Source organism: Macaca nemestrina, chromosome 16, assembly GCF_043159975.1.
Source record: "Macaca nemestrina isolate mMacNem1 chromosome 16, mMacNem.hap1, whole genome shotgun sequence".
Lineage (NCBI taxonomy): Eukaryota > Metazoa > Chordata > Mammalia > Primates > Cercopithecidae > Macaca > Macaca nemestrina.
The window spans coordinates 70542608-70567788 of record NC_092140.1 but is presented as its reverse complement, the minus strand read 5'-3'; the positions used below and the strand labels follow the sequence as shown (position 1 = coordinate 70567788).

The window sequence follows — 25181 nt, the reverse complement described above, 5'->3', positions numbered from 1 at the left end:
GACAGGTATGCCAGAAGTTCTGATCTCCCTGCTTTATATCAACTGCCACCTCTGGTACAGATTTATAGACATTGGTGGAAAAATGTGGCCTTGATTTGCCAGTACCTGGCCACAAGCTTCCAAGCCTGACTCAAGAGCTCTTATGGAGATTCATTGGATCTACCTTTAATATTTTATTGCCAAACAGGCCAAAGTCAATTTTTCAGTTTGCTCCTTTATGTTTTATTCATACAAGTATTTAAACATGAGAATCTAGGGCAACAGCCATCCATGTAACTCCTCTAATGCAGAAACTGGTTTAGCTTAAGAAAACTAAGCAAATATGTGAAAGATATTAACCAAAGGAAAATCAGAGATGTGAGAACCTCTATAGAAACTAATTTTGTGTACCATTATTTTCCTTTCCTAATTTTGTTTTCTATTTTTAGATGTGAGTTGCATTCATGAATCACAGATTATAACAGAATCCCTTTATGAAAATATTTCCAAAATACATAATTTTCTGTATACTTTTCGGTAATGCTAATAAGTAAGCATTTCAAATATACTTTGTAATCATAAATTCTTCAAATGGGAGCCAAATTGGCCACTGAGATTTTACCACAGGGATAACTCATATTTTGATTCACTTTATTGTGCTGCTCAGATATTAAATATCTTACCAGTTGAAGGTTTCTGGCAACTTTACCCCTAAGTTCAGCAAGTCTATGGGCACCAATTTTCTAATAGCATTTTTTCAACAGCACTCACTCTGTCTCTGTGTTGCATTTTGGAAATTCTCCCTTTTTCATTATTATTATATCCGTCATGGTGATCTGTAAGCAGTGATCTTTTATGTTATTACTGTCATTATTTTGGGGATCCATGAACCCTGCTCATATGAGACAGCAAGCTTAATCTATAAATGCTGTGTGTGCTCTGACAGCTCTACTGACTTGCCATTCACCCATCTTTCTCCCAATCCTCAGGCCTTCCTAGACCCTGAAACACAATAATATTGCCACTAAACCAGTGAAAACTATACAAGTGTCTTTCAATGTTCAAGTGAAAGGAAAAATTTCACATCTCTCACTTTAAAATAAATGTTAGAAATAATTATGCTTAGTGATATGGTTTGGCTGTGTCCCCACCCAAATCACACCTTGAATTGTAATAATCCCCACATGTCAAGGGTGGGGCCAGGTGGAGATAATTGAATCATGGGGACAGTTTCCCCCATACTATTCTCCTGGTAGTGAATAAGTCTCATGAGATATAATGGCTTTATAAACAGGAGCTCCTCTGCACAAGCTCTTTTGCCTGCCACCTCATTTGCCTTCTACCATGATTGTGAGGCCTCCCCAGCCATGTTGAACTGCAAGTTCATTAAACCTCTTTTGTTTATAAATTAATTACCTAGTCTTAGATATTTCTTTATTAGCATAGTGAGAACCCTGACTAATACACCTAGTGATAAAGGTACGTTGAAAGCCGCAACAGTCTGAAAGTCACATAAAGGAAAAGTGTTTGAAGGAAATTAACAATGCTACCCCAGTGAACACACAAATGATAAGAAAGCAAAACAGCATTATTGCAGATATAATGAAGTTTTAGTGGTCTGAACAGAAGATCAAACTAACCATAACATTCCCTTACACCAAAGCCTAATTCACAGCAAGGAACAAACTCTTTAGTTCTACAAAGGCTCAGAGACATGAGGAAGCTGTAGAAAAAAAAAAAAAGTTTGAAGCTAGCAGAGACAGATTCATGATGTGTAAGGAAAGAATCCATTTCCATAACCTAAGAGTACAAGGTGAATCAGCAAGTGCTGATGGAGAAGCTGCAGCAAGTTATTCAGAAGATCTAGATAAGGTGATTGAGAAAAGTGACTACACCAAAAAACTAGTTTTTAATGTGATTGAAAGAGCTTCCTATTGGAAGGTGTTATTGAGGACTTTCATAGCTAGTAAGAAAAACCAATGACTTGCTTCAGAGCCTCAAAGGAGAGGATAACTCTCTCATTATGGGCTAATGCAGCCGATGACTTTAAGTTGAAGTTGGTGATCATTTACAATTCAGAAAATTCTAGATTCCTTATGAGTTATGCTAAATATACTTTGCCTGTGCTCCATAATGGAATAACAAAGATTGGATGACAGCACATCTGTTTGCAATATGGTTTCCTGAATATTTTAAGCCCACTGTTGAGACCTACTGCTATAAAAAGTCTTTCAAAATATTATAAACATTGACACTGCACTTAATCACCCGAGAGCTCTGATGGAGATGTACAAGGATATTAGTATTGCTTTCATGTTTACTAACACAATATTTGTTCTATAGACTGTGAATCAAAGATTAATTTCAAATTTGAGGTGTCATTAAGAATTACATTTTTCAATATTTTAGCTGCCATAAATGATTCTTGTGATAGATAGGAGCAAAGAAAATGCACAACCTCTGGAAATAATTAACTTATTGGCTAGATGACATTAAAACATTTGTGATTCATAGGAGCAGGTAAAAAGATCAATATCAACAGAAGTTTAGAAGAAGTTGATTCCAATCCTCATGGATGACTTTGAGGGGTTCAAGACTTCAGTGGAAGGAAGAACTGCAGATGTCATGGGAATAGTATGATAATTAGAAATAGAATTGGAGTCTAAAGATATGATTGAATTGCTATAATTTTATGATAAACTTGAATAGATGTAGATGTGCTCTTTGTGGGTGAGTAAAGAAGATTGTTTCTTAAGATCAAATTTGCTTCAGGTGTGGATGCTGTAAATATTGTTGAGACAACAACAAAGGATTTAGAATATTTCATAAAATTATTTGATAAAGCAGCAACAGGTTTTGAGAGGATTGACTCCAATTTTGAAAGATGTTTTATAGTGAATAAAATTCTATCAAACAGCATCACATTCTGCAGAAATATTTTTGTAGAACTGTCAATTGAGGTTTTAAATTTTATTGTTGGTTCATTTTAAAAATTCCCATAGCCACCCAACCTTCAGCAACCACCACCTTAATGAGTTAGCAACCCTCAATTAGAGCCTCCCCCAGCAAAAAGATTACAACTCTCCAAAGACTCAGAGGTTTGTTAACATTTTTTAGAAATAAAGTATTTTTAAATTAAGGTATGTACTCTTTCTTAGACATAAAGCAATTGCATACTTAACTGACTACAATGTAGTCAAAACAACTTTTATGTGCATGAAATGGGAACCTAAAAATTGTGTGACTCATTTTATTGTTATATTCACTTTATTGTGGTGGTCTGGAACTAAACATACAGTATCTCTGAGGTATACCTGTATTTCAAACATCCTTAAGTAATTCTATCTCTGCAGAAGGCAGAATTATGCATTAAGACAACTATACAAAACTCACTAAGTGGTGGAAAGATTTAACAGACTGACTAAAGACTGATGAACTCCCCATCATCAAAGTTCCTCAAGTGTCACCTGGATGATCACTTGGTAGGGGGAAGCGGGGGGCGCTGTGGGTAAAAGGCAGTTATCAGTTGGTGAGGCCCAGATCCTTTTAATCTTAGACTGGCAAAATTTAACTACCTCATGGAGATGTTGTGAAAGCTCCCTGAAAAAAGACACATTAATTTACAAATGTTACTGCTCTGGTGATGCACAATTCTAGGCAAAGTATTGGTGGCACAATGCTCTCACAGACTTCGTGCGGATTCCAAGATGTATATATTTATTTTATCAATAGCTATTACCCAGATATAAATGGTAACACCTAGGCAATTACAGAGCCTGAAATGTCAACTTCATCTTTTGCCTTCTGAATCTAGACCTTTTACTACAAAAAAAAAAAAAAAAAAAAAAAATTCTGAAACATAAATGAATACCCTAAATATGCAAAGTATTAGGCTTAATATGATCCTTTCCAAATCTGTTGAAATTACAAAATGACAGTAAAATCTTTTGAAGACATATTTTCAGTAGATTATGGGTAGTTTTATTTCTTAAATAAAATGAGTGTTAAAGATGTGAACACTCATGTATGTAAAGACGTAAAGAAGAAAGTGTTAAAGAAGAATTTATTTAATACCATGGTATTTTGTTTCTACATTTTCATGTTAGCAAATAAATCAAAATAGCATGAAAATGAAAATAATTAATAAAAATGTTAATCATATTTTTACGTAACCTTAATATAGTCCCATTTATGTTCAGTTTGAAAATGAATAAAAAGGTAAAAGAGTTATTTTATCAAGAATACATATTTTTGAATGTTTTATTTAAAAATGTCCAATAGTGGAATTAAAATACATATAAATACAGGTAATTTTGAGAGCAGGGATTAGCTTATAGGGATAGAGATTTCAATTTTTGATAAGGAGTGAACAATAAAATCTTAGGGATGAATGCAAAGATAGTTTAAAGAGTACAGAAATAATAATACAGAAAGGAGCTTAAATTTGGCCAAATAGAAAACTACAAGACAGAAACTGACACTGTAAAGTGAAAAAAAGAAATGTCAAAAATCAGAAAAGCCACCAAGAAAGTAATAATAAATTTTTAAAGAACAGAGAACAGAGCCACTCAGTTATCAATTGTTTATGCTGCTAGAAAAAAGGTATCAACAAGAATGAATAAAATACCCTCTTTTTATTTTATAGGTATATACCTATATTTTTAATACTCTATTTTCAGAACAGTATTTTCAATACCTTTAATATAATTTGTTAAATATATGTCAATATAGCACATTCACTTATTCAGAGTATACATCAACTTCATTATAAAGCAATTGCTATGCAACTTCTTATAGGAATAAGTTTCTCCCCACATTCAAAACTCCAAAACATTGACTTATTGAATTTTGAATATGTCTCTACTCATGGCATTTAAGAAGGGACAAAATTTAATTGACTTCTATGCCACTTATTTGCATTGTACTTACCTGCAGGATTAGAAATGAATATTTTGTCTACATCAGAAGAAAAACAATATCGTTATGTCTCTCCAATAGCAAATCATGCCAAAGCCAGAGCAAGTAAATAAAAATGCTGATGGTTAAAATGCCCCCTGATAGAAACAGGAAGAAAAATGTTCTTATGGGTTCAGTTCTCACATTTTCTTCCAATCTCCTTTCAGAACTCTATAAATGGATCATTGTGAACAAAATAATTTTGTACTCCATTTCAAACAAACTTCTTAAGCCTAGAATATTCTTACATCCTGATAGACAATAGAGACTTTCAGGGTGAGAGGGAAGTGGATGATAAATTACTTAATGTGTACAATGTACATTAGTCCAGTGATGCATACGTTAAAAGCCCTGATTTTGTCACTATGCAATATATCAATGTAGCAAAATTACCCTTGTATCCCATAAGTTCATATAAATAAAAATATTCTACAGTAAAAACAAAACATTGTTTTAAAGAAGGGAAGGGTCATTGATTTTATTTTAAACAATTCCCAAACAGGACATGGCATCTCAGACAGCGTCTTGGCCCCTAGTAATTGTGTGCAGGTTGTTCATGTGAGTGCCGGGCAGAACACAAGGTACTGAGACCCAGTGAGCACTGGGCATAGCCCTGGAGACTGGCTCAGGGCACAAGGTGCTTGTGGCACCGAGCCCTGTAGCATTCCCTGCATCCCAGAAATTAGACGACTCCACACATGCCTCCCTCTATTCCCCCACCAACTTCATTTCCAGCCTCCACTATTAAGTATGGTAGAATTTGAGTTTTCCTTCTTCTTATTTCCGTTAAGATAAAAACCAACCACAATCTCATGAGAGAAATTAACCTGCAGTGAGCAAAAGGGAAGAAAGGAAGAATGAGGAGGACTGTCTGGTAATATAAACAAACAGGATGGGCTTTTACCAACACAGCCTAAAACAAACATGTGAACACTGATAGACCTGAATAAAAGCTTATCAGTAAAAATCAGTTCATATATGCACCTTTAATCCAAGTTTCTAAGAGTAAAATGGTAATAACTCAAATGTTCATGAATTGATGAGTAGATGAAGTATGATATATTGATTAAAAACTGAAATATTTTGTATTCTACTGTTTACAACCTTTAAAAGAGAATCATTAGCAATGAATGTAAAGTATTTGAAATGTAGCAAACACTACATTTTAGAAAATCCTCCTCTACCAGCAATCTTACAAGCCATGACACTTTGACTATGATAATAGGATTGCATAGATTTCAAAAAAAAATTGAAAATAACATTTTAATATTTTTATAAGTAAGGCATTATCATTTATCCGTAAGTGTAAGCAGTGTTTAATATGGAGGACAAGCATATGCGGGACATTTTTATTGTCATTTTTTCCGTAAAGCCAATTATAACTAATATCTTCTTACATTCACACCAGCTGCTCCATTCGACATCTCACTTATGACTCCAAACACACATACCACTTCTTTATTTTGTCTTTTTTTAACTTAATCACATTCCGGTGGAATACAGGAACAAGGCAACATAAAAACCTGTGAAGGGTTAACCTTCTATCAGTTTAAAAAGTAAATCTTGTTTCTGATATAGCCGAGTAGTTTCTACATGATTAGCAGTTCTCCAGGTAACTAAAATATTTCAATGTAAATAAAAATAAAATAAGTAGTAATAAAACACTCTATTAATCCAAATGAGTTCAAAAAGGAGGAACAAGGGAACAAAATAACAAAAAGGGATAAAGACAAAGCAATCAAATATATTAATAATTACATAAAACATTTATTGAATAAAAACTAAAATCTCCAGAAAAATCAATTAGATCTGAATAAATTTGAATCCCAATTTTTTAGAGACCTAAAATAATAATTTCTTAAAAGCTTTTTTGTTTACCTTTATTTCACCCATTGTCAGGAATTATCTTCTTTTTTTCTGCAGAAGCAAGTTCTTAATTATAATCATCCTATTTCTGCCATGATAACTTCTTTTAAGCTTTTTTGTAACCTAGGTCTGCTGGTAATAAATTTTCTCATTTTGAATATATGAGAAAAATATATTTTTCATTCGTATTTGGAATATATTTTCTCTTGGGTTAGCAGAGTTTTTTTTTTTTTTTTTTTTTTTTTTTTTTTTTTTGCTATTGTGTTGTTTGTTTTATTTTATGTATTCTAATACCCTGTCTTCCAGTACTTTTAAAGTAAGAAATTTGCTATACTTCTTATATTTATTTGTATATATAATCTGCTGTGTTTCCCATCTTTACTTCTTTTTTATTGCTTGCAATAAAGAGATTTAATTTATCTTGAATTTTTCAACATTTAGAATGCTATGTCTGCTGGTATATTTTGTTGAAAGTACTTATTCTGCTTGAGATTTTTTTATGATTTTCATTATTCTTAAAAATGGCCTTTTTCAAATATTTATTCTATTTTGTGTGTGTTTTTCTGGGATTCCCATTGTGTATATCTTAGGCTATTCAATATTGCCGCACATCTCTTGGATGCTCTATTTTCTTTCAGTATTCTCATTTCTTTTTGCCTATTTGGCTAATTTTTATTGTTTTTGTTTGTTTGTTTGTTTTGATTTTTGAGACAGGGTCTCACTCTGTTGCTCAGGCAGGAGTGCAGTGGCATGATCTTGGCTCATTGCAACCTCTACCTCCTTGGTTCAAGCGATTCTCCTGCCTCAGCCTCCCGAGTAGCTGGGGTTACAGGTGCGCACCACCATGCCCAAATAATTTTTGTATTTTTAGTAGAGACGGCATTTCACCATGTTGGCCAGGCTGGTCTTGAACTCTTGACCTCAAGTGATCCACCCGCTTCGGCCTCCCAAAGTACTGGGATTACAGGCAAGAGCCACTGCACCTGGCACTTTTATTGCTTTTTAAATTAACTTTTCACTTACTCTTTTCACAACTCAGTCAAGTCTACTGATGAGCCTGTTGAAATAAATCTTTGTTTCTGTTACCAGGTTCCTTTTGCTGTTGTTTTAAGCTTAACTTTTGACACTTTTGTATAGTTCATCTTTTGAAATTCCCTACCTGTTGTTTGTTGTAAATCTTTTCCACTTGAACCTTTTATATATTAATTATAGTTATTTTAAATTCCCAGTCTGATAATTTCAATATTTGGGTAACTTTGGAGTCCAGTTCAGTTCATTGCTCTTACCATAATTCTTAACTGATTTTGACACATTTTGTATAGAACAGGAGAGACAGAAGTGAACATTATCTGGATTTTAGTGGTCACTTCTCTTTGACTACTGGGTCATTAGCATGGGTGTTTGATTCAGTCTAATCCAGAGTAGAGCTGTCTTTAGATTTTCTTGTTGCAAGCTTCAGTGGAACACTGGATGTTATTCCTCTAGTGTTACCTTGGGCTTAGGATATACACTGGCTTGCCAGAGGGTCGTCATCACTGTTCTTCTTCAAGTTTTAAAACTGCACCTTAGAAAGCACCTCTCTACATACCCTTCATATTCTTGATCCTTCCTCTAATAATAGGCTGCTATTTCCAGTTCCCAGGTGTTGTCATTGTAGTTTTTGGGGTAGAAGTGTTTTCTCTTCTCTTGGTTTGCCCCCAACTCAGGCAGGCTTTGTGACCCCAAGTCTCAGGTTGTGGCCTTCTCTCACTGTTAAAAATTGTGGTTTGGGCCCAGGAAATTTTTCTACTACATTCCCAGGAGTGGAGGAACATTTTCCCCACTTTACTTGTTCCTTCCCCGATTGTAGACCTTCATTTGTGTCATCAGAATAAAAGAGTTTGCTATTCATTCCCAGTGGCTCAGAACTTTTGTTCCTGAGAGGAAAAAGGCACAGGTAGAACTATATATTTTCCATACATCTGTAGCCACTCCACTCCTCCTGGCCAAAACTTCCAATAGGGGTGTTCTCTGGTTTCCCTCCCTTCTCCCAATTTTTATCATACATAACTGGTCAGGTCCAGGGATCTTGCAGGCTGCAAGTTATTGTGAGTTCCCTTTACATCTGCAGCTTTTAAGGGTTGTGTTCAGTCTTTACAAATTTGTTAAACATTTTCATTGGATTCTTCTTACCTACTTGAAGTGAGACTTCTATTGTCTTTTACTGCCACAAACGAGCCACTGCTTTTGCTCTATCCTGAATTCCCTTAGATTTCAGGCTAGTGTATTGCCTTGGAATCTTGACACCCCAATGAGTTCAAGAAAGCCTATGGCTTTATAAATTATCCAGCTTTTTCCTTTTAGGATGTGAAAATGTCTCTTTGTAGCTTTCTGCTTCCTGAGGTGAAGCCAGACATCTGATTACCTAAATAATTTAACGTGCATTTTAACTTGATAATGTTTAAATGTCATCATCATTTCTACCTCTTCTCAAATATTACAAGAACCTAATTATACTGATTTATGATATTTATTTTTGTTCATGAGAAACATATTGTTAGGCTTTAAGAAATATTATTTATCTTTTTAACTTTTTTATGATTTCTGTTTTCTTTGCTCTTCTAATATTTTATTATGATGTGTTGTAGTTTTGACTGTAATGCTATATACATGTAAATCAATTACATGGCTTGAATCTTAGAATCTACACCTTTCATTCAATTACCATCCACTTAAGCCACTTGTGACTACCAGGTTGAAAAGATGATCGTAGGGCTTGATGCTCAAGCCTATTTTTCTATTTTATATTTTCCTCTTCATATTTGATCTTCCATTTTTTCAATATTTTATTTTTATATTATTACATTCTCCTTTAGATCTTTCTTCTACAGCATTAATTCTACATATAGTTATGTAAAATGTGCTATGTGATCTATACATTGACCTTTAATTATAATGACTGTATTTTCTATAAACTTTGTTTTATTATTTTTTAAATTTCTCTGTACTTTTATTACTAGCACAAATATGTATTTTAATTTTTATTATATTTTAATCTTCATTGAAGTACTTCTATTGTTTACTATATTTTCTGACATTAATAATCAATTGTGTCATTGTTAAGTTTTAGTGGCACTAAATATATTGGTATCCTAGCAATGAGAAATTGGAATTAAAAATTAAAATCACAATATTATTTATATTAGCATCTCCAAAGTAAAATATTTAGGTAAAAACCCCCAAAATACATACAAAATTTATGTGAGAAAATCTACTAAATTCTAATGAGAACAAAACTGAAGAAGAATTGAATAAATTAAGGGTTAGCCTATGTTCATGAACAAGAAATCTCAATATTGTCACTATGTCAGTTCTTTCTAATTTTACCTACATATTCAATTTAATTTCAATCAAAATCACAGAATGTTGTTTGTGGATATCAACAAACTGATAATACAGTTTATAGAAAGATGCAAAAATCCCAGAATAGTAAACACAAGATTGAACTAGTCAAATAAAACTGAATAATTTACACTACCTGATTTCCAGTCTTCTTTTAAAGCTGTAGTATCCAAGATAGTGTGATATTGGATAAAGAACAGACAAATAATAGGCCAGGTGTGGTAGCTCCCACCTGCAGTCCCAGAATTTTAAGAGGCCAAGGCAGGAGGATCACCTGAGGTCAGGAGTTCAAGACCAGCCTGGTCAACATGGTGAAACCTCATCTCTACTAAAGATACAAAAATTAGCCAGGCCAAGATGATGAAACCATGTCTGTACTAAAAACACAAAAATTAGCCAAACATGGTGGCACGTGCCTGTAGTTCCAGCTACTTGGGAGGCTGAGGCAGGGGAATCGTCTGAACTCAGGAGGCAGAGGTTGCACCATTGCACTCCAGCCTTGGTGACAAAGCAAGACTCCATCTTAAAAAAAGAAAAAAAAAAGAAAGAAAAAAGAAAGAAAAAAGAAAAAAACCAAATATATATACACACACACACAAATATATCATTAATGGAACAGAATAGGAAGCCAAGAAATAGAATCACAAAAATGTAGACAATTGATCTTGGACAAAAGAGCAAAAACAATACAATGGGGGAAAAATAAGATTTTCACAAAATGATGCTAGAATAAAGATATCCACATGAAAAAAAAAAAAAAAAGAATCTAGACACAGACCTTATTCTGCCTACAAAATGGATCATAAACCAAAATGTAAAAGGCAAAACTCTAAAATTCTGGAAGATAACACAGCAGAAACCCAGATAAAATTGGATTTGCCATTTAGTTTTTAAAACTTCGATGACAAAACCAAAGTCATGATCTATGAAAAAAAATAATAATTGATAAGGTAGATGTCATTAAAATTAAAAACTTCTGCTCTGTTAAAGATATTATTAAAAGAGAGAAGACAGCTACAGACTGGGAGAAAATATTTCAAAACACATCTGATAAAGAACTGTTATCCAAAATATATACAGAACTCTTAAAACCCAGTAAGAAGAAAACAAACAACCTGATTAAGAAATGAGCAAACAATCTGAACAGACATTTTACCAAAAAAAAAAAAAAAAAATGCAGATGGCATATAAGTATACAAAAGATATTCAATATTATTTGCCATGAGGGAGTTGCAAATTAAAACAATGAGCTTCTAGTACACATCTATTTTAATGGCTAAAATCCAATACACTGAAAACAACAACAAAAGCTAAGGATGTGGAGCAACAGAATCTCTAATTCTTTGCTGGTGGGAATGCAAAATGATACAGGCACTTCAGAAACAGTTGGAAGAATTTATACAAAACCTAAATAAACTCTTACCAAATGAACCAGCAATTTTGCACCTTAGTTTTTACCCACAGGAGTTATAAACTTATGTCCACATACTAACCCGCACAAGGATGTTTAGTTTAATAGCTGCTTAGTCATCATTGCCCGAACTAGGAAGCAACTAACATACCCTTCATTAAGTAAAATGGATAGACTATGGTACATCCAGATAATTTGATATTTTTCAGTGCTAAAAATAAATGAGCTATCAAGCCATGAAAAAACATAGAGGAATCTTAAATGTATGTTACTAAGTGAAATAAGTCAACACAGAAAGACTATACACTATGTAATTCCAATTATATGGCATTCTGAAAATGACAAAACTATGGAGACAATTAAAAGATCAATGTTTTCCAGGAGCTGGGAAAAAAAGAAGGATGAATGGGCAGAGAAGAGGATTTTTAGGACAATTAAACTATTCCATATAATACTATAATAGTGGTTCTGTGCCTTGAGAAATTTGTCGAGAGATGTAGAATGTAAAATTTCAAGTATAAATTTCAATAAAAACTATGAACTTTGGATACTAATAAGTTATTAATGTAGGTTCATCAATTTTAATAAATGTAGGGCTTGTGCAGGTGGTTGATAGTTGTAGCAGCTGTGCATGTGTAGACATAGGAGGTATATGGGAACTCTGTACTTTCCACTCAAATTTTCTGTGAACCTAAAACTTCTCTAAAAGGTAAATTCTATTTTTTTTTTTTAAATGAACACAGCTAAAGCTTACTCAATTGGGTCCTGGGTTATAGAACTGCCAGTACTTAGTTGTATAAATTACTTCTAATCAATATTTTAGGAATATTTCTTATCTGGGATCATTTTAACATTATCTTTCAGCTTGAGCTATTCAAGAACATACAAATATGTAATTCATAGCCACTACTGAATATCAGCTTTTACCTAAGCCCTGTATGTAGGACACAGCACAATTTATTGTAATTTTCTGGACAGTTGAACAGATGATTTTAGTGTCCTTTCACTGATGTGGAGATATTTTAGGGTCAAAAATTTTACTTTACTAGCTTTATACATAAATGGAGATGATAAAAAATGTCCTGCCTATGTTAGCCCAAAAGCCAAAGACTATCCCTCGTGGATATTAATAGCCCAACTTAGAGCTCTTAAAAGACTAATTGAGCCTTTTACTTAATTTCTTATTTCAATTCTGTCTTAGAGAGAATTCAAGTGTTTTTGCGCCCACTATGTATTAAAATTATTTAATACCAATATTATAAATTTCATTTTTTTAAAGCAGAGTAGGTCGGCCTTTTCAGTCAAGTAAGGTCCCGCAATGGTAATCACTTCTAATAAATCACTAATTACATGTAATTATAACTTTGATTACTACTTTTCTAAACATTATCTTTGAGAAAACATATTTGTATAATTTTTATATTTGGTATTTAAAGTATTTTAATTATTATTTTTTATTTTTTTCTAGAAAAAGTGCAGCTTTTACAATTTTCACATTGAGACTTTCATGGGAAATAAAGTTGTAGATAACATTTGAAAAAGATTTTTAGTTATTAAAAAGCAATGTGTACTCTTCAGGGACGTAGTTACTACCATATTCTAAACTATTAAGATAAATAACCCTGCTTTGGGGTTTCTGGAGTAAATTCTTGCTTTACAACTTTATGCCTTATAATCATTTGGTTAGCTACACTATGCCTTAGTTTTGGGGTATTAACTTTTTATTCATTTTTATTGTTACCATAACAAATTACCATAAATTTCACAAATTAAAGCAGCACAAATATATTATTTTACAGTTCTCTGGGTCAGAAGCACGACATTGCCTAAAATCAAAATGTTGGCAGAGCTGCTTTCCTTTCTAGAGGCTCTAGATATGAAATCATTTCTTCATTCATTTAAGGTTGCTGGTAGAATTCAGTTCCTGGTAACTGTAGGACCAAGTTTCCCATTTTCATATTGGTTGTAAACTCAGGGAATGTTCTCTAGTTTCTAGAGGTGTCTGCCTACCTTGGTTTATTGCCTCATTTCTCCGTCTTCAGTCCCAGCAAGCAGAGGTCAAGTCCTTATAATGTAACATCTCTTTAAAGCTTTCTCTGTCATTACATCTCCTCTGAGCATGGTTGGCATAGGTTTTCTGGTTTTAAAGAGTTGTGTCATTAGACTGTTAACTACCATGATGTCTAGGATATTTTCGTCATTTCAACTTCTGTATCCATAATCAAATCTACAAAGTCGTAAAGGTAACTAGTCTCAGATTCCAAGAAGTACAATGTGAACATCTTTGGGATATAATTATTCTGTCTACTATGCTCTTTCTGTATACTGCCGCTCCTTATTTGTAAAAATTGACTTCTTTAGAAACTCATTTTAGATGTATATTGGATCTTCCATTCTACCTCACAGTCTTTAAATCTTCATATTTCTAGGTTTGTATCTTTAGGCAGCATCCTGCACCACAGCATGAGCTCTGATTCCTGAAGACCTCGGCATAAGATCTTCACCAATTCCCATGCAAAAACTATTGTTTAACTTGATGCATTTTCAGGTCCATGTTTTTGTAAAGGAATCAACTCAAGCACTACATTATAAAAAGGAATTATCTTTGCACTTTAATATATGCTTGTATATGTGTCATTATGTATATGTATCATAATATATTTGATTAATTTTTTCTGTATATCACTTATTCATCCTAGTGAAATGTAGGTTTTGAAAGTCAGAAAAACTGCCCTATAGATCCCATTTTTTAGAACAATTCAAGGACCATCATATGCATTCTAGAAAAACTTGATGATTCAATAAATAAATGCATTGGGCAAATGAATGAATAAATCACCATGCTCAGTGACGTTTGATTTTAGTAAGACACCATGATAGAAAACATGACTACTAAGTAATGGCTAAAGTATTCTCAGTTAGTTTGATTTTTAGCTAGTTAGTTCCAATCTTTGGATTTTTCCTTGGTACCCAGATTTCAAAAACTACAGGGTCATATGGCATGATGATTTCACTGAAAGAGATTTAACAAAGAAAATTCCATGAATTTCCACTAGCACTCACTAGCAATTTAAAATCATGTTATAGATTATCTAAATTTTGTTTGCCTTTATAAATCCCCAGTTCAGAATTGGGGAATAAACAATAGAAAGCTATCTTAAAAATTAATAGGATTATGGAAAATATCAACTTTTAAATTAGTTAGACAGAGGAAACCATTTCAGGCATATTTATACATTTGTTAAGTGCATCAATAAGATTTATCCTTTCATATGAATTACACATATAAATGATAATTATATTTTGATAGAATTTCAGAATAAAAATTCTTCCATTCAAGTGTGGCTCTGCCAACATACAGATGAATTGTCTAATCAGGCCACATAATCTCATTGAGTCAGTTCCCTCATACATATACTAAGAGGCTTCTATTAAATCTCATGTATAACCTCTATTGTTCTGAAATTATTTAATTTCTGTGTGAAGTGTCTTTTATTCCCTACATCATCTTTTATTCAAATGGCATCTGGGTTACTCAAATTACAAAATGTTTTCTTTGATGTATGAGGAAAAAAAGTGTGATGCTTAGAGTAATATGTCAAATTATATTTCTAGTTAATAAAAATGAAACACTATTCTCTCTCACATCCTGTTTGTTGAGATTATATATCACCATATAAATAATTATATATAATTATACCATATGTATAATTTATCTAGATAATACATATTTATATAAAGTACCTAATTCAATAATAAGGAAAATTGTCCAACCATTAATCAGAGAATAGTTACTTTTTTGGGTATGTCTTACTGCTATTTCAGTATTACACAGAGTATATTTATATTACATATTATTTCCGCCGACCAAAATTATGATTTTCTGTCCATACAATGTTTGTTTAATTTACTTTTTGTGGGTTACTATGAATGATATGCTGTTTTCAAATATGGGCTTTTGTGGAATGGCTATGCACTTATAATTAGTAAACCCTCACTATTACCTTGTTCAGAGAACCATGAACTCTCTCTTGCCTTTCTGTTTTTTTTTTTTTTTCTTCTTTCTATTTTAGAAATCCTAAAAACGTGGCTGGGATCGGTGTCTCACACCTGTAATCCCAGCACTTTGGGAGGCCGAGGTGGGCAGATCACGAGGTCAGGAGATCCAGACCATCCTGGCTAACACGGTGAAATCCCATCTCTACTAAAAATACAAAAAATTATCCGGGCTAGGTGGCGGGCGCCTGTAGTCCCAGCTACTCGGGAGGCTGAGGCAGGAGAATGGTGTGAACCCAGGAGGTGGAGCTTGCAGTGAGCCGAGATCGCGCCACTGCACTCCAGCCTGGGCGACAAAGCGAGACTCCGTCTCAAAAAAAAAAAAAAAAAAAAAAAAAAAATTAGCCGTTGTGGTAATGTGCACCCTGCACCCGTAATCCCAGCTACTGGAAAGGTTGAGGCAGGGGAATCCCTTGAACCCAGGAGGCAGAGCTTGCAGTGAGTCGAGGTCACACCACTGCACTCCAGCCTGGGACAGAGCGAGACTCTGTCTCAAAAAAAAAAAAAAAAAAAAAAAAAAAGAAAAGAAAAAATAAAGAAAAAGAAATCCTAAAAACATTGTGCCTTATATAATGAAATAAAACAAAAGCATAAACACTAAGTCATCTGAATTATCATTTAAAAATTTTGACTTGAAATATACCTAAACTGAGTTAATGTATGTAATTCAATCTGTGTTTCTCTTCATTAAGATGATTCTAAATTAAATCCTTGAAGAAAATATGCCATTATGAATAGAAAATATAAAACATCAACAGACTTCCTTGAATTCTATTTATATTACACAATGAAAACACGTTGCAGGCCGCACAAATAGTTCTTGTGATTAGGCACATCTGAAGCCTGTCAGTAACAATATGAACCTGTGATCAATTAAGCAGCTGACTAATCTTTACCTCCTCCTGGTTGCTCTTGTTACCTAATAAGAAGGGCTGTAGAAGCTCAAGGGGGGCTGCCTTTGCTCACTAGAAGCAGGGAGCTCTCTTCCTCTTCTCCATGCTAGCCTTTCCTTTAAATAGTTTCTTTTGTCATCATTTCTGTGTTTATCCGTTTGTTCAGTCATAATGATGGTCTCAAGCAGTAACAGTAGTAACTGTTGTAGTGATGGCCTCAAGTAGTAACCATGGCAGTCAGTCACAAGTGGTGCCCGAACAGGGACAAATAGGGATAGATAGGGATAAAGACTAGCAAAGACGAGCAATATAAGGTCAGTGTCCTAAAGAAATACAGAAGTAGAGACTAGCAAAGACTAGCAGAAACTTAAAGGAACTATCAGGGACAGAGACCTGAAGGGACCTGAAGAGGCCTGCAGGGACAATAAGAAATAAGTAGAGATAAGGAAATAGAGATAAGGAAAGAGAGATAGGTAGGGACAGACAGAGACTTGCAGGAACTTGCAGGAACTAACAGGTACCATGGGGACAGATCAAGGAAACCACACAGGAAGCTGAGAAACTGCTGGAGCGCCAGAGTTTTACCTTTTGCTGGAACTCAGAGGTACAACCGATGCTTAACGGACTAATGCTTTCTGATTGAGCTCCTCTCTACCCTAAATACAAGAGACCCCAATAGTTAGGCAGGAATATCATAGCCCCTATTCAGCATGAAAAAATTGCAGGAGACGGACCTTCATCCTTCTGCAACCCTTCATCCTTCTGCAACCCTTAGAACCCTTAGGGTTCTCTTGTAAAAGGGAAGGGGGAAATATGCAAGAAGCATTGAAACCAGAGTGACTCCATTTTGAATAAGGGCTAAGAAAAATGAAGCTGGATCACCAACTGGCCATTAAGGGCTGCACAGCCTGAAATTGCCTTGCTCAATTAATTTAAAAACAAAATGAAGGAGATATTGGAGGCCACACAAATGTTTCTTGTGATTAGGTACATCTGAAGCCTGTCAATAATGCACCTGTGATCAATTAAGCAGTTGACCAATCATTACCTCCTCCTCCTTGCTCTTATTACCCAATAAATAGGAAGGGCTGTGGAAGCTCAAGGGGGGGGGGGTCCTTTGTTCACTATAAGCAGGGAACTCTCTTCTTCTCCCCCATGCTAGTCTCCTTAAAACAGTTTCTCTTGTTTTTTGTTATCATTTCTGCGTTCCTCCCTTCCTTCAGTCACAATGACAGTCTCAAGCAGTAACAGTAGTAACTGCTGTAATGATGGTCTCAAGCAGTAACAGTAGTAACTGCTGTAGCGACAATCTCAAGTAGTAACTGTGGCAGTCAGCCACAAAAGCAAACCTGTAAATATTCAGGACTTGCAAGTACATTTGAACCTTCAATAACATGGATTTGAGTTGTGTGGGCCCACTTAAACGTGGATTTTTTTCAATAAAAGATGGATGGAAAATATAGTATTTAGGGAATGTATGTCTTCTTTTGAAAAGTGTCTGTTTGTGTCCCTTGCCCCCTTTTTAAAGAGTTGTTTGATTTTTTTCTTGTGTCTTACAGATACTAGATATTAGGCCTTTTTCAAATGCATAGTTGGCAAAAATTTTCTCCCATTCTGTAAGTTTTTTATTCTGTTTATAGTTTATTTTGCTGTACAGAAGCTCTTTGATTTGATACTATTTATCAATTTTTGCTTTTGCTGAGATTGCTTTTGGCATCATGAAATTTTTGCCCATGAGGGTCATCTTTTCTTATATGTGGGTTTTACAGGGCTGACTGCAGAACTTGTGTATGCATGGATTTTGATATATTCCAGAGGTCCTGGAATCAATCGCCTGAATATACAAAGAGCCAACTGTAATATGCTTTCATCTAAGCCAGTTGTTTATCGAATATTTTATTCCAAATATATTTCATTATATTATCTATTTAATATAAAATTGTCACTAAGCAAACAAATGGCATTTTATCAGATAGTTGTGTGTTGGTTGGGTGTTCAAGCTATCTTGTTTAAGTTCAATCTCAATCACATCATAACTTTCTAACTTTAGTCTTCTCACTTAACCTCTCTGAAACTTAGGCATGGACTCTGAAATTAAACAAATATAAGATCTTATATGTATATTATATGTATGATTTAGTTTAAAGTCCCAGTTTAAGTTGCAGAGTAGAAGAAAATAAATCAGTAAAACAAAATTAAAGGTAATATGAACAGGGCCCTGGAGAGCAGTGTTGTCGCAGTCTGTTTTAAAGTCTGAAAGTCAGTCTCAGTTGGCTGTTGAGAATATCCCAGCCTGGTCAATGGAATTTATTGTGAATTATATTTGCCATATTTAAGATTATTATTTGAGGTGAGAAGTAACACTGAGCAGGCAATACATTCTTAGAGGTTTTGTGAGTTTTTTCCTCTAATTTATCTTTCTGAGAAAAGCAGACTTGATTATTTCTTTATGACTTGCATGCAACATAAGTATACAGAGATTATGTCTGGTAAGCAGACCCTTGATTGGACAAAGAATTTATCATGTTTAAACCACTACTCCCAGAGACTGTGTTTCTTATAGAAAAATATACAAAAAAGGACATATTGAAAGAACTATGTTTTAGTATATTTCTTTTCTCTTTTCTTTCTTTCTTTCTTTTCTTTTTTTTTAGACACTTTGCTCTTCTTGCCCAGACTGGAGTTTCATTGGTGTGATCTTGACTCACTGTAAACTCTGGCTCCAGGATTCAAGTGATTCTTTTGCCTCAGCCTCCTGAGAAGCTGGGATTACTGGCGTGCACCACAACATCAGGCTGATTTTGTATTTTTAGTAGAGACAGAGTTTCACCACATTGGTCAGGTTGGTCTTGAACTTCTGACTTCGAGTGATTCACCAGCCTCGGCCTCCCAAAGTGCTGGGATTACTGTTTTAGTATATTTTTTAAGGACATGAGAACACAGAGAGCAGTAGTCAAGTTTATCTAATAATTCAAAGTCTGAAAAAAATCAAAAATAAGTGCATACTCATCAACAAGACTTGGGTGCAAGGTTGCATCCCTAATGTTATTAAACATTGTCTTTCAAACATGACAGAGCAATTGAGCAAATGAAATATAGGTCCAGCTGATAAAGAACAGGTTTATTGGCTTGTTTGTTTTACTATTTATGACAATGAGATGTAAACCCTTGTATTGTATATAATAATCATGACAGAAATGGAACAGTTAAAAACACATTCCACGTGAAAGTAGGGTGACAGACCTAAGTGATTGGAGGTTAGGACGTGGACCTGTCATTGAGGAAACCTCCACATTTCTTGTTAGGTTCTTGAAAATGTACATTGACATCTTCAGACTTCTGAGCTTCTCAATTAAGTTATTTTCCTTCCCCCTTTCTTTTTTAATAAGAGAAAGTATGCTTTTACTTCTGACATCTCAGAGATTTCTTGAATTTTTTTGAATGTTCATCTGTGAGTGTTGAAATATTGCAATGTAGTGTTTGTTAGTAGCATTTGTTATAGGATTAGTGTATGTGTTGTCAAAGTATTCTTTGCAAAAAGTTAAGAACATAACTCACAAATATGTCATGTGTTACAGATTTCTTTATCTCTTTAATGAGGAAATCAACAAGATAACAAAAGTTGGTTCCAAAGAGAATGCTAAATATAAGATTTCTAAGTTAGATACTAAATTGCTTAATTTCCTACAGGACAGCATTTGGTGATATCTTTTGAATTTCTAAAAATCTTTTAGACTTTAAATTTTAATGCTCAGGAATAACTTTAAAGGACACAAAGTAATTTTTTGCCAAATTTTTATATTTTAAATAATTTATCTTAATTTTGTACTTCACCCTTATAGTGCCAGCTAGGATATTTGCAAGTCCTTCTGAGGTTTAAGAAGAAATAGTTTATACCTGCACTTCATACACTAAAATAACTCAGATTTTTCTCAATCTTTTGGTATTTTTGGAGAGGTGTTGTCTAAGATGCTAGCACTTGGCTGGGCACAGTGGCTTACGCCTGTAATCCCAGCATTTTGGGAGGCCAAGGTGGGTGGACCATGAAGTCAGGAGTTCAAGACCAGCCTGGGAAAGATGGTAAAACCCCATCTCTACTAAAAATACAAAACTTAGCTGGGCTTTGTGGCAGATGCCTCTAAGCCCAGGTATTCAGGAGGCTGAAGCAGAGAATTTCTTGAACCCAAGAGGTGGAGGTTGCACTGAGCTGAGATCACACCATTGCATTCCAGCCTGGGCGACACAGCGAGACTCTGTCTACTAAAAAAACAAAAAACAAAAAACAAAAAAAACAGACGCTAGCAGTTAGGCTCCTCTGGCTGATATTCCCTATCGGTTGGTATCTCTGTTCCTTATACCAGATATTAACTTCTTTAAGTTCAATATCCTCCTTTTCAAACATCACACCAAAGAACTCAATATATGGTGTTTTTAGTTGAAAATTTTGAAGTTTCAAGTTTAACTAAAAACTTAGAAGGAACAAAACACTGGAAAACAACTTCTATTTCAGTGTTGGTAATACATGATACACTGTACTTGTCCTCTAAGAGATGTATTGTTCATTGCTGTCCCCAAAATTTGTTACTGGCCTTGACCCTACCTCCTGTTCTAAGCATGCGGGCATATCTCACCCACAGTTTTTTAAACTTTCAATTTAAAAAGATTTTTCTCTCTTCTATGTAGGCCAAGTATTATACCAAATATTTGAGGGAAACCAATGAGTCAGAGTTCATCTATTTTCTTCCAAGGATGCTAGCCACTCAGATTGGACATGTCGTAAACCCTCAATAAGCAAAATTCAGCCACACTGAACTCTATGGAACAATTCACATTTTTTTGGAATTTTTATGCATATGAAATAAATGCACGAAATATGTTGCTATCAACTGGCATATTTATTGTACTAGATCAAATAAAGTATTCCGGTTGGAATTTTGTTGGACTGTGAGAAACCCTTTCAGTGGCAGTTTTTCTCCCGCGTTGTTTGTTCTTGATGAAAGTTTTAAGTGAATTAAGGAAGTAAAGGGTCCCAGTGGAAATGGTGTGCTATTGGACTCTGAAATCAGAATGCCTGGGTTTGAATCTGGGCTGTGAAACCTGAATGGCAATTGTGCCTCTCTTAGAGTTGCGATAATTAAGTTAGTTCACATGCTTTAAGCACTTAGAAAATGTGTGTAGCATAAAAGTTACTATGTGTTTGTTGTTTTTATTATAATTATTAAATATAACTGTGACATGTTAAGAAGCCCCACTCTTATTCTAAAACGATTATATAAAAACCTTTTAAATGATTATAACATTTAAACTTAGAAATAAAGATTGTATTGTATTTTCATAGAAAATATGAATCTCAGCTGGGCATGGTGGCTCATGCATGTGATCCCACTACTTGGGAGGCCAAGGCAGGCAGATCATTTGATGTCAGGGATTCAAGACCAGCCTGGCCAATATGGTGAAACATGTGTCTACTAAAAATACAAAAATTAGCTGGGTGTCGTGGTGAGCACCTGTATCCCAGCTACTCAGGAGGCTGAGGCACAACAATCACTTGAACCCAGGAAGCGCAGGTTACTGTGAGACATGATTATGCCCCGCACTCTGGCTTGGGTGGCAGAGAGAGACTCTGAGAAAGAGAAAGAAAGAAAGAAAAGAAAGAAAAGGAAGGAAGGAAGGAAGGAAGGAAGGAAGGAAGGAAGGAAGGAAGGAAGGAGGGAGAGAAGGAAGGAAGGGAGACAAGGAAGGAAGGAAGGAAGGGAGGGAGGGAGGGAAGAGAGAGAGACATGGAGGGAGGAAGGGAGGGAGGGAGCAAGGAAGGAAGGAAGGAAGGAAGGAAGGAAGGAAGGAGAAAATATGAATCTCAATAGATGAAACTTACTTTAGTGAAGACAATGAAAGGAAAAAAACATGTTTCTTAAAATGTAGTCATGCAATGGATTGACATAAGGACTTGACAGTATGGAAAGACAATATATGGAGGGTAAGGCAGAAAAAGTACGAAGAGTTGAATTAGAAAAGAGTTAATTTAGAAAAGATAAGGACTGTCACAAAGCAAAATGATGTTTATTCCTTATGTTATATATCATAGTATAATTTAAAGGTTTATTTAAGTCTGGATAAAAGATCAAGCTTTTAAGAAAATCCTTTACATGTATTTTTAAGAAGTATTATATACAATACACTAATCTCAGATGTCCTAGAAACATTATGTCCTTTTTCTTACTTACTTTTCTAGCCAAGGACTCAGAATCACAATGACTCAAATCTTTATTGTAAAAATGCCATCACCATTTTTTGATGCTTGAGATACCGCATCTTGTATAAAGATTCCATTTTAGGGGTCTGATTTGGAATTCAGATAAATGAGCACAGAGCATTACACTTGCAATTGGAGATTTACAAGATAGCAGGTAATGCATGCTTGGCTATCTGAATTCAAAATCTAAAACTTCCAGATAATAGCCATCTTAATGACCTCAATTTGGGTCACAGTATTTTCTGTTTTTTTTTTTTTTTTTTTCCTATACACAAAATCTCTGAATCTCTGTATATCTTCTAGCACAGATTTTTAGTGAATATTTAAAAGTTTTCTTTAAATTATCCCTTAAGCTAGAGGAGATTGTTTTATTTCAGTTAGAAAGCAAAAAGTTAATATTCATTTGATGCTAGTATGTTTAGACATTATGTGTTTAGACTACAATTTTTATTCATAACCTGTTTTGATTCAGAAGGTACTAACACAAGACATTTTGCAAACTTAAATAAATTTGTAATAAATAAGTTTGCCCCCCTCTTTTTTCAAAATATGAAGTAAAGATTTATGAGTACTAAGTGTATACTTTGCTATGAAAACATAGAAAGATAATGTTATTACTGTTTAGTAAATAGTTTATAGAAGAAACCAAAGAATCATGATCTCCAGAAACAGAAATTTTATCTATTAATAATTGTACTTTTGGCAAATAGGAGATATTAACTAAATATTTGATGAAAACCAAAATAACTGAGCAATTGTGAACCTGGGGATACTATATTGCTCATCTCCGAATGAATTTTTTAACTATCTTAAAGCATTGCTATGAGTATTAAATGAGTTAAATGAGTTAGAATTGAACCAGGAACATCCTATTGAAAATGCATTATTGTGTTACATGATTATGAGTATTATTAGTGGCAGTTTTATTGTAGGATTCCAGAAGAGGCTACTTACTCTTTGAATGCACCCATGCTTTCAAGATGTATCAAAAGATTATTTTATAATACATGAATTTTGGCAAAATTATGCATATAAATCTCTCATATTTAAAAAAACTGAGTTTTCTAAATTTATCATTATGCTTTATGACATCAATCTGTTGAAAACTTCTCTTTATAATGAACTTTTCTTATATTTCTTATGTTAAGAATGAATATCTCAATGGGCATTTGAAAGACATATACATGCAAAATAATGTAAAATTATACCCACATAAGGACAAATATCTTGATTGCAAGGTAATAAATGCATTTACTTTAGATGAACTTAAAGTGTGTTATCTTAATAGCCCTGTGAAACATTTCAAGTGTATCTGAGATACTGCACTGAGTGAATGTTCCCCTGGTGTGGAAGGATTCTAGCTGATTAAAACAGTCCATATGATATACTAAGTTTCAGTTCTCTCAGGCCCCTGTGTCTGACATACGATTGTTTTATGGCTCTTGCTGAGGGACAAATAACAGCCAGGCAATGGTCCTCTCTCTCTCTCTCTCTCTGTTTTTTTTGTTTTGGTTTTTTTTTCATTTTTTCACCCTCTAACTGTATTTTTTTTTTCTGATTTTTCTTCTGCCTTGCTTTAAATTTGCAATTGAAAGCTAAAGAGTTTATCTTTTTAAGTTTTGTGAATTTAAGTCTATGATTTAGGAACCCTGAGAGAAATCATGGAGAATTCTAAAATCCTATTCATATGGGCTATCACAATGACACCTAGATTTAGCAAAAGATTTTAGCTGTAAGAATCATTGCAAAGCTGGTGTTGGTACGTGTTATTAATATTGAACACTCAACAGTGTAAGGTATTAGAGATTTTATTTGAATTTAAAATTTTCTGTTTATGTATGTTACTTTGGAAAGCCATTATAGAAAAATGATAAAATTTCTCTAGAATCTATTGCTATAATTTTGAGACAAGATAAAGTGCACTTGTACCAAGTAACCCTTTAGCATCCCGTAACTTATGTGGTCTAACATCACAACAAGAGGTAGAATTGAAAGATAGGCAACATAATATTGAGATTTGTTCTTAATTAATTTTGCACACACATGTATCTCTTAGCTTATTAAGGATGAGGCAATATGCTGGAATATAACATAGAGGTGTAATGAATAAGCATCTGGTCTAAAAGCCAAAGGCCCAAACGATAAAAATCAGTTTGCATCTGAAGCCCAAATTCATCATCATGGAGTGATACATGCATAAATGTGAAATTTTATTTTAGATATATTTTGAAGCCAGTAAAATTAGGTAGAAATATTTAAAATTTTGAGATACAATACAGGAACAATAATTTCTCATAAATGCTAGATATTAGCTTTATCCTATATTACTAAAGCTTATTATTATGGTACCATACAGTTTCAATCTTAAGTGAATGTTCTTGTTCCA

At 34.0% G+C, this 25181-nt stretch overlaps 1 long non-coding RNA gene across 6 annotated transcripts in view; it reads right to left on the bottom strand.

The window, feature by feature from the left end:
* LOC105485592 (uncharacterized) overlaps window positions 1–16659 on the bottom strand; it is a 75421-nt gene extending 58762 nt beyond the window's left edge. For all 6 annotated transcript variants that reach the window (XR_011614760.1, XR_011614761.1, XR_011614763.1 and 3 more), the window contains exons 1-2: window positions 16546–16659; window positions 13604–13730 (exon numbers count right to left, since the gene is read on the bottom strand). This is a non-coding gene — a long non-coding RNA (uncharacterized lncRNA). The remainder of the gene's footprint in view (window positions 1–13603; window positions 13731–16545) is intronic.
* Window positions 16660–25181: the final 8522 nt, after the last annotated feature.